Source organism: Ictidomys tridecemlineatus, chromosome 6 (genome assembly GCF_052094955.1).
Source record: "Ictidomys tridecemlineatus isolate mIctTri1 chromosome 6, mIctTri1.hap1, whole genome shotgun sequence".
Classification (NCBI taxonomy): domain Eukaryota; kingdom Metazoa; phylum Chordata; class Mammalia; order Rodentia; family Sciuridae; genus Ictidomys; species Ictidomys tridecemlineatus.
This window is the reverse complement of record NC_135482.1, coordinates 171,975,537-171,994,530: the sequence shown is the minus strand read 5'-3', so window position 1 is coordinate 171,994,530 and position 18,994 is coordinate 171,975,537. Positions and strand designations below refer to the sequence as shown.

At 36.6% G+C, this 18,994-nt stretch overlaps 1 protein-coding gene across 3 annotated transcripts in view; it reads right to left on the bottom strand.

The window, feature by feature from the left end:
- Positions 1 to 18,994, bottom strand: part of Stard13 (StAR related lipid transfer domain containing 13) — a 473,503-nt gene that overhangs the window by 321,398 nt on the left and 133,111 nt on the right. The gene's annotated exons all lie outside the window — the stretch shown is intronic.

Below are 18,994 nucleotides of genomic sequence, written 5' to 3'. Positions count from 1 at the left end.
CATTGGTACACATTTCTATAATGTGTACCAAAGTAAACTTTAACTAATAAAGTATTTGATGCCCAAAAGTGGAGTAACATAAACAACAGACCTTAAAATGTGATATTGGCTGAGCTGAAGTGAGGTGGAGAATTTTCCATTCAAGGCTAGGAAAAAAGGCAAAACCTATTGTTTGACAGCAAATACACCCATTGGAAGATGCTTAATGTGTCTTAGAACTCAAATCATATAAATATCAAGTATAGGGTTTTAGGGAATAAGGAAAAGAGTGTCAGAATTTTGGAGGGTGTTAGCTACTTTCAATCTTCAACCAGATTGTACAAGAAAAGGATACTCCTCAAACTAATCTGGTAGTTCTGGAAGCAGAGAGGGAATGAGATTAAGTCCTTGCTCAGTCATCCTTTCTGCCTTCATCTGGCACTCCAAAATGGTCAAGAGCAAGTAACCACGAGCCTTTTACATTGTACATGTGTCAGTCTCCTTTGCTGAAGTTAGTACAAGTGGAAAGCAGAATGAGAAGAGAGATTGGAATACAGGTAGACCAGAGAACCAAAGGATCCCTTGCAAATACTTGTTGCTGTATGTACATTTTCTAACAAAGAGAATGATTAGAACTCTTCTACAAAATGCATCCCCAGGAATTTTCACCACCACAAATGGTTAGAATCTCCATGACTACAGCCCAGTTTCCCAGTTCCAGGTCCAAATGGCTGAGGGGTGAGGCAGAGAGTAAAGGTCTGATTGCTAAGGAAGAATCAGTGAGAACTGAAACTAGAATGATGGTGACTAATCACTGATGGTGACTGTCTAAGAGCTCTGGGTACCGTTTTGGGGAGAATCCGAGAAATCAACAGATAAACAAATAGCAACCAGGTCCATCAGTAAAAGCAATGGCATTGTCAGAGAAATGCCAAGGCTTACCAAACATACCTGAAAATGCCCAACTCATAAGACAAATTCCAGCCTCCAAATCCACATCTACAGGAAATAGGAACTGAAATGTTACAGCTGTCTTAATGAAAATCTCTCTAAGGTCCATTTGTTTGTCACCATGTAGGACAATGGAAAAGGGAGTTCCTCCTAGAACAGGGAACAGCAAGCCAGATTCTTGAACAAACAACTCCCTCCACTGCCAAGTCCGAGAGTTCTTGCTTTTCTTTGTCCAGCAGCACAAGACAATTGTTATAAATTTGAGATCACTATTTAGTGGATGCCCTCTTCTCCTTTCTCAAATGGAAGTTTTACTGCAGCAAGTGTTTTCTCTTTACCACCAGAATTGGCAGCGTTAAATGTACCCTTTGGTCAAGGCATAAGAAGTTACATTTAGGCCTAACCAAGAAAAATGCCTTAACGTAGAGAGTCTGCAATTAAAGTGGAAATCAGTAACTGGATGAGTCCTATCTCCCTTAAGAGTAGAGGTACAGCGGTTTTCCCTGTAGAAGTATATTTACATTATATTAGCAAGGGCCATTTTGAGAATTTTATAAGTTGGTAAGTAGGTATATGTAGATGCTGGGCAGCCAAGTGATGAAAACATAATGAAAGATGTAGTTAACCTGTTTTTTCTTCATCCCCAAATTTCTTTGGGAACTCTCCTGAGTCCAAGTAATTTGGGTGGGGATAATCACATCTTCTGTCTCTAGGAATGAGCATATCATGGGGCCCTGGCTAATTAAGTACTCATTGGAATTCTTCAGTCTCAGTTAAGTCAAAAGAAGGTCACATAACCAAAGCCAGGCCATAAAAGCTTTCCTCAAAACTTTACTTAGATTTGTTGACAAATGGACATCAAACAGACTGTCTCTGCCCCCGTCCCACCCACCTCAAATGCTAGAACTGGTGCACTAGAAACCCAGAACTACTGCTAGTCACTTTTGTATATTGTGGAGAGAACCTGCCCCACAATGAAGCCAATAAATAGTTTAGTAAAGCAGGGTTATGAGCAAAAGCGCCTTATTTTGAGCTCCTGGGATCTAGTTATAGATAAAGCTTTCCAAAACTTTCAAATCAATATATACATTTTTATTCCTAAATGATACTGAGCTGGGCTTCTGTCACTTCCAAGCAAATGAATTCCAAGGAACATAGCTAAAGTCTTTTTAATTTAATTTTAATGCTTTCAAAGAGATAATTAAACTGCCTCCTAAAAACATATTTTTTAAAGGTGTGTATTTCTGGAGTCCAATATGTGTTTGTCTCTTTAACAAATATAGCATTTCAAGACAGGAATCATTGATTAAGGAATATGTGTGGTAAAAAAAAAAAAAAAAAACTCGATGTAACCTGAGATAGCATTAATAGATAACTAAGGTCATAAAGTTCCATATTAGAGGATAATCCCCCTGGACAAAATGATAAGAGCCAATCATTTATTAATGCTGATTTACAGCCTACTAATGCTCAAAAATGTTTTGTGTCTCTTTGTAATAAAAGAGATTCTAATAAAACCATAAAAGCAAGTTAAAAATAAGAGAAAGGATCCAAATAATAAAGTGAGAGAGGAGAAAAGATAAACTGAAAACCTGGGTTGAATCCCTCACCTAAAGTCAAGGACAAAATTTATCTCTGACCTTCTAAATGTCAAAATAAAATGGATATTGAAGAGTTCTGTGAATATGGTTATCTTAAAGGAAATACTTCATCAGAAGAGACTCTCTTGTTCCTTGCACTAAAGTCTAACAATAACTTATTACATAGCTTTTCATGCACTGGCATCAAATAATAGAATCAAAAATCCTCAGCAGAAGCATCACAAAAGAGGCAGAAATGTTCTATGCCTTTTATTACAAAAACTGCCCTTTAATTAAAAAACAGAAGCTCTTATTAAATTGAAAATCTATGAAGGCAATTCAGAGGGAGAGTTTGAAATAATGAAGTACACATGGGCTGTTTTTAGTCATGTAGTTTGATATATGAGCAGATTTTGGAAAGCATGTTCTAGAAGAAAGAATGGTGAGGGTGGCATGTCCCTCAAGACCACCCCTCACAATAATCATTTGATTCATAAAGGCTTGCAGTAAAAATTACACAGCAAACCACTGGAATCTAAAGAATGAAAACAATTATAGGAAATTAAGAGCCTAAGGCTGACTAAAATGGTATGTAAATCTACCTGCATTAAAGACCCTATGTGTGAGCAAAATCTTACTATGAAAATCAAAGTCTTAATTGCATTCCTTACAAGACGGAAAATAATAAATTTTAACAACTCACAACCAAAGATTTTTAGAAATGAGAGAACTAAGAGAAGTGTCAGAGACCTTAGAGTAGAGAAAGCTTCAATCCAGGTTCTTGTAACTTCAGCCTGGATTTTTGCATTACCCTCTCCTCTAAGCTTCCTACTTATAGATTTACTTCTGTTCCTACTCTTCCTGAATTAATTTGACCAGGCTGATCAATTTTTTCTCGGGTATACTGTGGTTTTTAAATGGCCTAAAATGAAGACTGTAAGTTACACTTTCTAAGCTTCCTTGTTTATCTCTTATTTTTGTTTTTCTTATTCCATTGTCATCTCTGACCTTGGACCATCTCATCCACAATGGGAAGTCCTGGATAATGCCTCCCATTCTGACTTCCAGTTGGCCTCAGTCTTTGGACTCTGTGATATGGGACATTTGTCACCTCACTCCTCATATTTCCACTCCCCAGGAGTGTGACAATTTGAGAAACACTTTTGTTTTCTTCCCTGCCTAACTTGTCCTCCCTATGGAGGAAGAATGATTTAACTCAGAAGTTGGTAAACTTCAGACGGGGTTTGTTTCTATATGGTTTGCATACATTATGGGGAAAATAAAAAAGAATTTCTCATAACAGTTGAATGCTATTTTAATGGAATTCAACATTTCATGTGTGTATATATAATGTTTTATTGGAATACAGTTCTTATGGGTTGAATTGTGTCTCCCTCAAATTCATATATTTAAGTCCTAACCCCCAGTACTTAAAATTGTGTACTTAATCTGCAAAAAGATAATTTTATATATAATTGGTTAATACTGGTTATACTGGGATAAAGTGAATTCCTAATCCAATATGACAGTTGTTATTATCAAAAGGACAATAGAGATACACATACAAGAAGAATGTCATGTGAATATGAAGACTGAGACCAGGATTTTGTTTCTACAAGCCAAGGAATTCCTAAGATTGCCAGCAAGCCACCAGAAGCTAGGAGAGAGGCCAGGAACAGATTTCCCTTGCAATTCTCAGAAGAAACCAACCCTGCCCACACCTTGATCTTAGACTTCTATCCTCCAGAACTATGAGGCAATAAATTTCTATTGTTTAAGCCACCCAGACTCTAGTACTTTGTTAAGGCAGCCCTAGAAAAATAATGCAACAGCTGTACTCATTTTGTTTATATATTGTCTACATCTGCTCTCATGCTACAAGATAAAAATTGAGTAGCTGGAACAAAGAACACATGGTCTCAAAGCCTAAATTATTCACTACCTGGCCCTTTTCAGAAAGTTTGCCTTTTACTGACTTTTCCAATTGGAGGGAGGAAGCTAGACATATGATGCTCACTTTCCATATTTCTTCTTTGAAAATTACATGGTAACCCTTCACCAGCTCTTATTCTTTCAAAAAAGGCTTGAATATGTGCAGCTGATGCACTTGCGACAAGAAAGTTCTATTCAGGATAAAAGGGGAAAATAAAAAGGCAGTTTTGGGTTCAAGGCATGGTCTCCAAATTGGTTTTATTAGTAATAAAAGTATTTATTTTTATCTCTTTTTGATACTTTATTTATCAATTGATTTCAAATCTAGAGGATTGAGGTATGTGATTCATTCATTGACCTTTACAACTTTAGCTTATTCTTTATTTAGGCAAAAAAGAGTGTTGGAAATCTCATTTCCTTCTTGAAGTCTCTCCAAAAGGAAGTGAGTACCATTTTTTTTAACTTGGCTATATCCTCTCTGAAGATAAAATTCTCATGACTTATTCTTGAACTCTGTACTACATAAAACCACTTGTACTAATGTTCACAAAGTATAAATTTTTTTCATGCTGCATTATGTATTTATGAGTATTTGCATATCCTTTTATAGAAGAGATCTAAGTTACTATAACCTTCCTCAGATTTTGAGCTTCTGAGTGGGTTTTGTTTCATTTAAGGGCTGGTTTGTTCAATAACTTAACCCAGTGTTGTACTAATTAATGTGTTTCCCTCATTAATAATAAAAACCATACTAATCCACTGCCACTATCTTTATTCATGTTAACTTGATAAGGAAGAGAATATTGAAGATGAGAAAGACACCACTAATGCATAACAGCTTTGTATTTTGAGAGAAAAATATTTTAATCATTAATAAAAAATACCTAGAAATATATCTAAGAAAAGTCAGTCTATAACAGTTCACCCATAATTTATCATTTACTTGTTTATATCATTGATATTTATGGGAAACACTCATTACACACAAGTTTTCTCTGACATCCTATGGAGACAGGGGCATGAAAGATAGTAAGATTAAACAAACAATTGGGAAAGGGCATTCGATAGGCAGAAAAATCTGGCTTTGATTCAATAGATGTTCACAAAAGGTAACTGAGAAAGTGAGGTCAGTGTCTGGGGGAAACTGTGCCAATCTGGATTTTATCATCTAAACCATGGACATGTCTGGCTGTGGAAGGATGGGCAGGATAGGCCCAGCCGAATCTATTGTTGGGAAAGATCTAAGAATATTCAGGGAAATAACTTATTCAAAGGAAGTTCTGCTGTGTTAAAGCTCAATAGGTCATTGGAGGAGGAATGCAGCAATTGAAGGGAAAAGTATGGAACTTATTACCTGGTTTCTTAAATTCAGTCTCTGTGGACGACTCAGAGAGAGAAGACTATAAAAACAAGCAATTAAAGTGAAAAGAGCAGTTTCCTTAAAGACTCTGTTGAGGGCAGTGTTTAACAGCTTTGGAAGAAAAGAAGGTAGTGTGTGTGGGGGGAGGCGGGGGGGGGGTGGAGCAAAGGGCACTTCCTCTGCTCAGGGGTTACCTTTGCATTTGGAGTCTGAGCAGCACACTGCAACATCCTGGAGCTGGGCCAGACTAGTGAGAGAGCATAACACTGCAGCAGACTTGGTATCTTTGGAGGGATTCAGCTGTTCATGACTTGGGCAATAATAGATGACACTGTGAATTCCCAATTGGATAATAAAATGATTTTTAAAAATAAACCCAACTTTAAAAAATAATACCCCACTCCCACAAGATTCCATGGGAACAAAGACCCTGAGACTCCTAGAATGGTGGGCAGAAATTGTAGGAGCTGAAGTTATAAGAAATGGGAGCAGAGCCATCAAGACAGCAAGTAGTTATAGTCATTGCATCCAGGATTTGTGGTCTGGAAAACACTACTTTCAAAGATAAAGGGAGAGAATGATATGATATAGAACTAAGAGCATTAGGTTACTGTTTTTGTCAAATATCAGCTCTGTGACCTTGGTCAAGTCATTTAAATATTCTGGCTTCAAAACAATAGAATCTGGGGCTGGGGATATAGCTCAGTTGGTAGAGTGCTTGATTTGCATGCACAAAAGAAAAAAAAAAAAGCAACAGAATCTTTCAAATACCCTGATGAGGTTATTGTATAATTCAAACAAGATCAGGTGTAAGAAAAATCTCTAATAAAGTGTTATATGGGATATTTCAGAACATGCTCTTTATTAAAGGTTCCAAGTGCCTTGCTTTACAGGATATGCTGTCAAATAATTCACTTATCTTGTAGCATAACATGTTTTTGTATCTTCCTAAGTCATTTTCCAATAAAATAATTTTCCCCATGTATACAATGGTCTCAGCAAAACCTAGAGTTCTTTGAAATGATTCCTTTTAGGAGCATCCATAAACAAGCATATTCAAAGTGGATGCAACTGAGAAAATACAGAAATTGCAGGCACATGCACAACCAAAAAAAAAAAAAATAGAAGGGAAGGTAGAAAAGCCTTTTAGGTAGTATGAAGTGGTGATCATAAAAATCTTGGCCTAATTTTTGACATTTTTCAGAATAGAGGCAAAGCCTTGGTAGTGATAGTTCTACAGGGAAATCTTAACTTTGAATTGCCTGCCAATCTCTATCCTGTATGTCCAAGAAGAGCCATTTATCATTTTTATGAAGCCACTGAAAGCCCACATTGAGGAGGAAAAAACTAATTATTGAGCATCATATGCCCTCACATTAAATATATAATAGAGTAATGGTATGAAGGCTCTAAAAAGTAGGCAATAAATGTTTTGATAAAACAAATGTCTAATTGCTCTCAACAGAAAGACAGCCCTTGTTCACCTCCACTGATTCTCTGTTGTTCATCAAGAATATCACATCTCTGACAATTAATGGTGCTCTCTGATGATTGTTTTTACCTGATACTTCATCTCCACAAAACAGCCCTTTCTTTAGCCAATAACAATAACCCATGAATGTTTATGAGTTTCAGTCAACAAAACCTCTATGTATCTATCTATCTATCTATCTATCTATCTATCTATCTATCTATCTATCTATCTATCTATCTATCTCTCCTGAATAATATATATTGGTAATCCCCTAAATCTAGGGAAGTAATTATGTGTATTAGCTTCAGGAGTCTGCTTTTCTCTTTAGGGTTATATGTTTAGGGGGGGTTTTAGACACATATTCTTTGGTTTTTACTTTTACTTCTACCCTGTTCCAGAAGCAGAACTGTTTTTCTTACTTACTTTAAGAAAATCAAGATCATTTTTTAATGAATTCCAAGTTCATCCCTTAATTAAAGTAAAAATTGATCACCTTATCTCCGTCTAAATCATACTCAGTAAATACTATCTATTCACATAAATCATCTTTAACCAGTCTATTTCTTGGAAATCTCTGTCCAAAGTTATGCAATTCTCTTAATTTTCCATCATTAGTTTCTTAATGCTCTCTCTGACTTAGGTTCTATTAGAATAAATAAATGGTTTTTGTCATCATGAAGTTCTTTCTTCTTGTGTTATCCCCTGGAGCTGCTCTGTCCCCCAGACTAGCCTTTAAATATGGTTACTCTAAGTCTAGATATGCTATTTGTAAAATACATACTCTATTTTGAAGACTTAGAATTTAAAAATATTGTCTTGTTAATAATTGTTGTATGTATTATGTGTTGAAATGATAACACTCTGTATATGTTGGTTTCAATAAAATATGCTATTAACATTATGTTAATAGCAATGTGAAAATAAAATTTCACTTGTTATTTTTCCTTTTTTTAAGTGGCTGCTATAAAACTTAAAATTAAATATGTGGATGACTTCTATGGGCAGTGCTTACCTACAGCTTTTAACTTGGAATCTCAGGTTTTCATCAGAGCCTGAATCTCTTAGCCTATTTTCTTTTCTAGTAGGCATTAATATCACCATTAAAGTAGCTAAAATCCAATTCCTTTTGATGACCTATCTCTATATTAACCAAGGTAGAGTTTCTTAGCCCATATAAGTATTTGATGCCACTCATAGCAAGCATACTGATCCTGAATTTTTTCCATTAGAAACAAAAATATTGCTTTCCTTATTCTTGAAATAATGTTGGGAGACTTAAAAGAAAGTAGGCAGAATGGAGGAAGAACAATCATATATATTCCTACTTGTCTTGCAAGGCACAATTGGCTTTGTGGATAATTATATCCAGTAAGATGCCTCTACATGTAGTGAAATAAATTTAGTCCTGAAATTCAAGGGAGTACGTAAAGATTCCTTTGAGAATGTGGAGTTAATAAAAAATGGATGGTGAAACTGGTTGTTTTTCTTGAAGGAAGTTCATAGGCAGTATCAGTCTAGCCCAAGGGAGCAATAGGGCTGGATATTTTCCAAGTACTTGACATGAACAGCTACACTTATACTCTCAGTAATAGTTTGCCATTATTTTTCTATTTCTGATATTTTTACAGACAAATAAAATTAATCCATACACAGATATAGTTATAAAAAACCATTGTCTGCCCTTGATGTTTACAAACAGGACTCACAATGACCAGAACACGATGTTTACAGGACTCACAGTGACCATGGCTCTATCTCTGTACCTGCTAACTACCATTCCTCCCTGGTAGGCTTTTTTTTTTTTCTCTATCCTTAAGTTCTGATTCTGAAACTTACTACAAAAACAAAAAAAAAGGAAAAAGAAAAAAGAAATAAAAAGACTTGAAACTTCAAGAGAATAGTGGAATTAGAAGTGGAGGGGGCATGAACAGGCTGTGAGTAAACAGGTACAACTTAGCAGAGCACAGACTCAGATGGGAATGAGTCATGTTAGTCAGCTTTTAATTGTGACAAAATATCTGAGAAAAACAACTTAAAGGAGGAGAGATTTATTTTGCTTCATAATTTCAGAGGTTTCCATCTTAGGTGGTTAGTTCCATTTCTTTTGGCTTAAAGCAAAGCAGGGCATCATTGTAAAAGGTATAGTGGAGGAATGATGCTCACCTCATGGCTTCTGCAAAGCAGAAGGGAAGGGGACAACAAAGAACTGGGCACAAGATAAAGTTCTCAAGGCCATGCTCCCAACATGATCCCAACTGGATCCCACGGCCTACAATCTCCCAAAAGTTCATTCAGCTAAGAAGAAGGCCAGAGGCCTCATGATCCAATCACTTCCCAAAATCCCCACTTCTAAACATTGTTGCATTGGAAACCAGGCCTTTCACATGACAAGTATTTGTGAAATACTTCATATCTAAACCATAACAGTCTGTGTTCTGCCCCTGCCTTTACAACAGTTTCTGGGGCATTAATAGACTTGTTTATTTTACCATGTTACATTGCCAGGATTACTATTCCCCACAGATTTGTTTGGATCAAGAGATAATCTATTTTATTTCATTTCATTTTTGCAGTGCTTATGACCAAACACAGGGTCCTGAGCATGCTAGGCGAGTGTTCTTTCACTGAACTATATTTTAGTATACCGAGAATCACTTTAAATACAACTTTCCAAGAACATTTAAGGTCTTTCAGTAATTTACACATAAGTGTGAATTAATTCAACCAAATTGCTTTTCTACTTTAGACTTACTGCTTGAATCTCATTTCAAAATAAAGGATTAGAAAGCTGTCTACATGTGGCTGTCCTTTAAATCCACAAAGATAACATTTTTTTGTGTGGCAAACAAACAAAATAAACAAAAAACCACTATGTCAACATGGAAAATTCACAGCATTCTTCCTTTCAGTAGGGCCACTGCTTAGTTTTCCTCCAGTAAAATGATATGAAAACTTGGATGATTGAAGAATCTTCATTTTGGTACTTAGAGGTGGGAGATGGGGTGGGATACAACTTATGGTCCTGTGGTCTGAGCTGTGGGAAAGGAAGTTTCATCTTTGGCTACAGCTGTTTGGAAAGGGTAGAGAAGATGTGAGTAGTATAATCACTATAGTCACTAATTTATGTGTCTCACTTACTCTCCAGGAACAGCTGTGCAATGACTAAGGAATCAGAATTATCAGGACACTGACATTTATGACCAGAATTCACAGTCACTTCTGTACTGTGATAGAGGCTTTCTTAGATGTTTAATGTCTCTAGGGCTCTGCTGTGTTGTTTACAGACCAAATCTATTTCTATTACCTGATCAGATCCTTCCCATGAGTTGGGTCATTCTAGTGGATCCTGTCTCCTACATATCTCTTAAGGTCATGGCACATGCTGACAAAGATTCTCTACTTAACCAAACTTTAGTCAGGCTCCTAAACCTTCTTCTAAGCTTATCCTACTGAGTACTTCCTTGTAAAACCCAATTTTACTAAGAATCTACTCTGATAGTCAAGCATGAACCTCCCACCCTCAACATCTAATCACTCTCACTATCTGATTGGAGATCCTCCTCCTCTTCCTTTAACAAGAATACCATTAGGTTGGTTCATCAAGAATCTCCTTTTCCCCTTGTGTTAGTCAGCTTTTCACCACTATGACCAAAACACCTAACAAGAATGACTTAGAGGAAGAAAAGTTTATTTTGGTTCAAGGTTTCAGAGGTCTGGGTCCATGATCAGCTGACTCCATTGCTCTGAAGCTAAGGTAAAGCAGAAAACTGTGGTAGAAGGGCATCTAGGTTGGCTCCACAGTCTAACTATTATGAATTGTGCTGCTATAAACATTGATGTGGCTGTGTCCCTGTAGCATGCTGTTTTTAGGTCCTTTGGGTATAGACTGAGGAATAGCTGGGTCAAATGATGGTTCCATTCCCAGCTTTCCAAGGAATCTCCATACTGCTTTCCAATTTGGCTGCACCAATTTGCAGTCCCACCAGCAATGTATAAGTACCTTTTTCCCCCATATCCTCGACAGCACTTGTTGTTTGACTTCATAATGGCTGCCATTCTTACTGGAGTGAGATGGTATCTTAGAGTAGTTTTAATTTGCATTTCTCTGATTGCTAGAGATGATGAGCATTTCTTCATATATTTGTTGATTGATTGTATATCCTCTTCTGAGATGTGTCTGTTCAGGTCATTGGCCCATTTGTAGATTGGATTATTTGATTATTTGGTGTTTTTTTTTTTTTTTGGTCTTTAGCTTTTTGAGTTCTTTGTATACCCTAGATATTAGAGCTCTATCTGATGTGTGAGGAGTAAAAATTTGTTCCCAAGATGGAGGCTCCCTATTCACCTCATATATTGCTGAGACAAAATTTTTTAGTTTAAATTCATCCCATTTGTTGATTCTTGGTTTTAATTCTTGTGCTATAGGTGTCTTATTAAGGAAATTGGGGCCTAACCTCACATGATGGAAATTAGGGCCAAATTTTTCTTCTATTAGACGCAGAGTCTCTGGTTTGATTCCTAGATCCTTGATCCATTTTGAGTTAACTTTTGTGCATGGTGACAGATAGGGATTCAATTTCATTTTGTTGCATATGGATTTCTAGTTTTCCCAGCACCATTTGTTGAAGATGCTATCCTTTCTCCATTGCATGCTTTTAGCACCTTTGTCTAATATAAGGTAGTTGTAATTTTGTGGGTTAGTCTCTGTGTCCTCTATTCTGTACCATTGGTCTACCAGCCTGTTTTGGTGCCAGTATCATGTGTTTTTGTTACTATTGCTCTGTAATGGAATATTACTCAGCACTAAAAAATAATAAGATCATGGCATTTGCAGGGAAATGGATAGCATTAGAGCAGATTATGCTAAGTGAAGTTAGCCAATCCCAAAAAACAAAAGCCAAATGTCCTCTCTGATATAAGTGACTCAAAATGGGGCAGGGAGGAGGAGCGTGGGAAGAAGATTACCTCTAGATAGGGAAGAGAGGTGGGAGGGAAAGGGAGAGAGAAGGAGAATAGCATGGAAGGTGAAGAAGACCCTCTTCGTTACACAAAATAATACATGTATGAAGATGTGAGAAAAAAAAAGAATAGTGTCACCTTAGATTAGGTAGAGAGAAGTGATGGGAGTGGAAGGGAGCGGATGGGGGGAAAGGAAGGATAGTAGAATGAAATAGACATTATTATTACTGTGTGTATATATGTGACTGCATGACCAATATGATTCTGCAACCTGTACAATCAGAAAAATGAGAAATTATATCCCATCTGATTCAAATGTATGATATATCAAGGTCATTGTATTGTCATGTGTAACTAATTAAAACAAATAAAAAAAGAAAACTGTGGCAGAAGGAAGTGGCAGAGGAAAGCTGTCAACTCATGGCACCTGAAAAAAAGAAAAAGAAATGGAGGCACCAGGGACAAAATATAATCCCTAAGAGTATGTCTCCAGTGATCTACTTCCACCAGCCACTCCCTACCTGCCTATAGTTCCCATCCTGTATTCCATTCAAATTATTAACCCATCAAATGGGTTAATTCACTGATTAGATTATAACCTCATAATAATTTCAGGTAGAAACACTGGATAATCCAGGAACCTTTGGGGAATACCTCATATCCAAACCATAACACTTCTGATGTTTCCTCTTAGTAAATTTCCATTCACTATCCCCCACCCTATCTTTAACTATAAATTCTCACTCATCCAGGATGTATTTGGAGTTGAGCCCAGTCTCTCTCCACTGCACAATCCCATTTGCAAAGGTCTTTTTACTCCTTTTCAAGTGCTTTGAGAAGTTTTGAAATTTTTAATTTAACAATTCCTAGCTAAGAAACCCACAAGAAACATTTTTCTTGATGACTAAAATGTTCTTAATCCCAGTTCCGAGTTCCTAACACTGAAAATCAAAAGTGGATGAACCTTGATATCTTAGGAAGTCATTATTTCTCCAATATTCTTGTAAGAGATGACATATTAGTAATATTTCTAAGTTCTATGTCCAGATAACTTGACACAAAAGCAGCAGTTCTTGCAAACTTCTACATAGAACAGGCACTCAATCAATATATACAGACTGACTTATTTGATATGTTTTTAAAAACATTGAAAGTGTGTATAGTACTTGTAACTGTGTATTTTCTTTAAATACACTCTTACCATAGTTATCCAATCATTTTCAGTTGCCATCTGGTGCATAACTTTTGGCACAGGCTTGCGCTGCACAAGTCTGCAGAGCAGAGAATTTATTACAACAGTCAATGCTGCTATCCATTCAAGATACAGAGGAAACTTCTGTAATCAGCAAGGACTATAAAACAAACTGAATGAAAGCCTTGAATTTTTCAGATATGCCATGCTTAAAAATATTTTTTACTAATTCAGAGGAGAAATAAATTTGGTTGATAGCTGGGATGATTTCAAGGATAACAAAGGCCTAAAGAATGCAGTGGCCACATGTGGCTTGCAACTGCATATTTTCACCCACACAAGTGGGCTGTGTTCCTGAGACAGATGTCGTTTTACACAGCTATGGCTCAGTACATACTAGCTCTGGCAAATATTCTCCCAAGTCTGCGGTGACAAACAGAAGTACATAAACATTCTAGAATAGTTCATCATGATTTAATCATAGAATCAAATGTAAATTAGATGTTTCATTCTTTATGATATTACTGAGAAACACACATACACAGTAATAGTCAGCCTCTATCTTATGTCTCCTGGGCCACTGTGTTTGTACAGATAGTCCCTTGGGAATTGCTGCCTTAGTCTGGTAGCCAAAGTAATTCTGCTTCCTCTACAGCTGCTACTGGGAAGCCATGTTTTACAAACTTTTCCTCATTCCTTTAACCATACAAAAATCCTTTGAACTTCCCCCTACTTAGGAGCCCAGGCAGGGATCCATGAGGTAGTCATTCTAGAAATAACAGCAAGGAAAAAGTAACAAGAGGCAGGATGTCCTCCCCCAGCATCACCACCTGAGGCTTTCCTTCTCTGATATTTCTGTAGCTGCCTGTCTTCTAGCAAAAAGGCTCATTTGCCAAATCCCTAGCCCCTGTTTCATCTCAACTCTTACAAAGGCTATAGATATACTTTAATTATTCTTCCTTTCTCTAACAAAAGTCTAGGAAATTCACTAAACATAGGTGGCTTCGAAAAGTATAAGAAACATGGCTCAAGACCTGTCTTCTGTCTTATGTCCTGCCAATACTCTTTAAGGAAAAATTTAAAGTATTGACTTTTTTCATCATTGTCCATTTGTTCTACTTTCAAGTAAAACCCTTTAGAAATGCTGGAGAAGGAAGAGATTTCTTTCTCGGGACCAGTTTTATTATGTCTTAGGAGTCAAGGAATGGAAGAAATAGCTGAAAATAAAGAAGGGAAGGTGGCAGTGGAAAGGATAGCATGCTGTCAACGTCTTCTCTTCCAATTATAACTGCATGTATACCACCCCAAGTCTAAGAAATATGTCTGATAAAAGAGTTTTTCAGACAAAAAAAAAAAGGCAAGGGGTGGGAGGGTGAGGAAAAACTACAAGTCTGTCCTAGATGAAAAACTCTTCTAGGAACTTCTTCTAGACGGAAGTCTTTGTCCCTGACAGTTCTTTAATTCTTGACATCCTGAAACCTAGTAAATTTTTGTGGTATGAATATATATCCCTCTTCCTTTCTAGTGTTTGTATCTTGCCAAAACATTGGTTCACATGTATCCAAATAGCAATTTCTGTCCAATACATCACAGCAGAAAGGTGCTCTTACTAGCAAAAATACTTAGAACATAGTATGTTTTTGAGAATTTCATGAGGGCATACTATTTTCAGTTGCTTTGCCTAGCACTGAGGTTTCAAAGATGAGTGGTACAGTCTGGACTTGAAATTGCTTCAAGTTCTATGAAGGAAAAGCAAAAACATATAAAAGGCATTAATATGATAAATGCCCAAAGAACATGGACTTTCTATAGCCAGAGCTTGAGAACCTAGTAAAATGAACTAATGGGAAGAAGACAGAAAGGGAATTCCAGGTCAAAGGAGCAAGTGATGCAAATACAAGGAGAGTCAGTAAAGACCTAAGGATCTAAAAGTAACCTGATATGACATTAAGCAAAAGTCAGGGGAGAGAAAGAGGACAATGGAGAAGTAGGTGTGAATAGATCATGAATGGCTTTGTCTGACAAATACAGAAATTTAATTTTCTATCAAAGATAATGTGAATACACTGAAGGATTTTCCCCATAGAACAGAGATATTATCAGATTTAGCATTCTGAAAGATATGATCAGATTTAACCTTTAAAAATTTGCATTTTGGATAACAAATATGGGTATTTGCTGCCAAAAGAAGACGACCAGCTAATAGTGTATATTTCAGGTGAAAGATAACTGACCTAGGACAGTGGCATTAGGGATGTTAATGCAAAGCGTTATGTTTTTAGAAATGTAGAAAAGATGGATTTGGTGAGGATCAAAGTGTATTTAAGGGAGAGAACAGAAAATAGGGTGTTTCCCAGGTTTGTGACTTGAATGATGAATTGACTAAGGTTGCCTTTCACTAAGGCAGGAGATTTAAAATTCAAGACTTGATACACTTAGTTCAAGAGGCATCAGACCAGGTAGTTAGAAATGCCATGGCAGCCAGAGACCAAGGGCTCTCAGTAGGAGTATGAGGACTGAAGATGCAGGTTCTTGAGGTAGATCATGTGGAACTGGCCAGTCCATACCCTGTTGATCTCTGCCTAGGATACAGCTACCAGCATCAACAAATCCTCTTTGCTCCACACTCATGAGCTGTAAACTAAACATAATTCAAAAGCTACTCATGAATCAATGACCTCAGAAATGTGCCTGGCCTGCTCTTTCAGGTTGAAAGCTGAGAGCCAGAACCAGGGTAGTGTCATATTTTCAACTGGAACCCCTGTGGCCTTGGATTACTTTTTAAAAGACTTCTCAGCTTGGCAACTTGGCCAAATTTATAGTTCACACCTTGGGCTTTTTGTCATTTCTGTTGACATGGTCTAGACCATCCTTTAGCCATTTCATAGCCTATCTAGCCCATGCGATATTTTTCATAAAGATTTAAAAAACACATCTTCTTTGGTATTCACCATCTTAGGGACTAAAAGCTTGGTAAGAAGAAGGTATCTTTGTGCAAATTAGAAAAGGGGGCCCTTGAGTATACATGGCAGCTCTGACCTGATGTCTAAACTGAGATACCTGGTTCTTGTGTTTGGTGGGAGTATTTAAACCCAGTGTTAGTCTTGAACTGTTTTTGTAACTCACGTATACTGTAGCTACTGTTAACAACTATCATGCTTTACTTTGACCCTAGGGATTGATATCTGAGATGAATAGAAATGAGTTGTTCTACCAAGGTACAAACCATGTTTGGAACTTCGGAAATTTGTACTAAAAGTGTCTTGAAATCTTGATAAGCAATGCTGTAGTTTGGATAATGTTCCCCAAAAGCACATGTGTTAAAGGCTTGGTCCTCAGCTTGTGGCTCTATTGGGATACAGTGGAGTGGAGTCTAGTTGGAAAACTTCAAGTCATTATGGGTCTAAGACCTCAGAGCTCTACTCTTTCTTCTGCCTATGAGGTGAAGGCTTCCTCCATTGTGCATTCATAACATGATATACTGACTAGACACAGAAACAAAAGTAACAGGCCAAACAACCACAAAGTGAAACTTCCAAAATAAACCTTACATCTTTTTACGTTGATTATCTTAGATATTTGTTACAGTAATGGAAAGCTAATTAACACAAGCAATAAGACAATAAGCAAAAAGACACATGCAATAAGACCTACATATTCCATTCTCTGTGTAGTGCTAGCCCCGGGGGCGGGGGAACACTGTCTAAAGTTACAAGAGGCCTTGCCCCTCAGTATTCAGCAATCACAACTACATTTAAAAAAATATTCTTCAGACATGCTCTACAGGACAGTGAATTTTACACATTAGATATATTATGGATAAAATTGGGTTTTGCAGACTAGTCTGAGAAAATAACAAATGATAATAAGTCACACAAATGAACTCACATTAGGCCACCATAAATCATAAATCTGTGCAGAAATATTTGTTTCTTATTTTGAAAAAAATTTAGCCTATGGCAATCTTTCTCTATCAAGGAGACTCTAAGTTCATGACGTATACAGAGGAACCAAAAATGAGCCAGCTTTTAGAGATTGTTCCCTAGAGTAGGAAAACAGAAAGAAAGCTTTCATAATCTATTATCCATTTGCCTAAGGATCCACAGGCAGAACACAATCAAGAATTCCTCTACCAAGGGGGCCCCTGCCTGTCCCATGTGCTACCTATTTACAGGCAAATATCTTAGAAGGAATACCTATGACACTGTTGGTAGTGACAACAGATAACAGAAAAATATTTTCAGAGGCCAAAATGGATCCCAGTTTCAATATCTGAGGATATATATGTATCTTCTCCATTCCTTGTGTCACTAAGATGAATGAGGACTCAGATTATGATCTTATGAATGGGTTGGGAAATTAAATATTCTCCAATGTTTTTATATTATAACTTATATAGTTATTCTGTCCTTATCCTGAATGAGCTAATTTGGAAATAAATCATCTGTCCAAGAATAATTATTAGCTTAGTATAAAAATTTAAAAAAGGAATGAGAATTTAAAAAATTAAAAAGTACTATTAGGAAAACAACTAAGAGAGGTCCCAAATGCCTCTTTAATAAATTACATTCCCTTAAGAGGCAATAGGCAATGAACTATGGCATCACACTAAAGATAATGGTTTTCTCCTTTTTAACTTTCACTGTTAATCTTAAAAAAATCAATTGAAGTGCAATAAATATTTTCTTCTTGGGCTAGGAATGATCTAAAAAGAAAGTTGAGTGTAAAAGTTTGATGTTATCTGTCATTCTTTACCAAAAGAGAGAATAGATAGGATTACTATATTTTTCTTTTTTAATTTAGAAAACATTTAAAAAATAGATTTTACTTTTTAGAGACCTTATAGGTTCACAGAAATATTGAGAGGAATGTACAGAGCTTTCCCAAGTCTCCCCCACCTCCCACACGCATACATTCCCCCATCACAAACATTCCCCAACTAAGCGGTACATATGTTGCAACTGATAATCCTATATTGACACGTCATACTCACCCCAAGTTCATTATTTACATGAAGCTTCACTCTTGCTGTTGTTCAAAGGATTTTTTAAAAATGTACAACAACATGTATATACTACTATATAGTTATACAAAGTAGTTTCACTGTCCTAAAAATTCCCTGCATCAATCAAGTGCTCTTCCCTCTGATTCTCCATGAATTTAGTCAATTTGAGTAACAGAAGGTCAGAAGGTTAGAAGCAGCTCTCTTAGTTTATTCTCCGTCAGTCTATAGTTTGGTTGTGACTACATTTGCTCCTGAAAAACAAAGATCTGCTGGGCAAACTGCTTGGCAATCAACCATCTTAGGAATTACTTGTTTCTCTTAACCTTGCCCATAGCTTTGCAAGCAATCTCTTAAATTATACCACTTCAGATAAGTTTTAAAAGTTTCTCCTGTTTTCTGTCAGGATAATGCATAATGTTACCTTCATATTTACTCACAGGATGATTATTACTCTTTTACACCATAAAGTAGCCAGAGCATCATAAATCAAGAATTATAAGCACCTGTATAAAATCTTGTAAATTATTATTTAACATCCTTATACATCCAATACTGGTAAGGA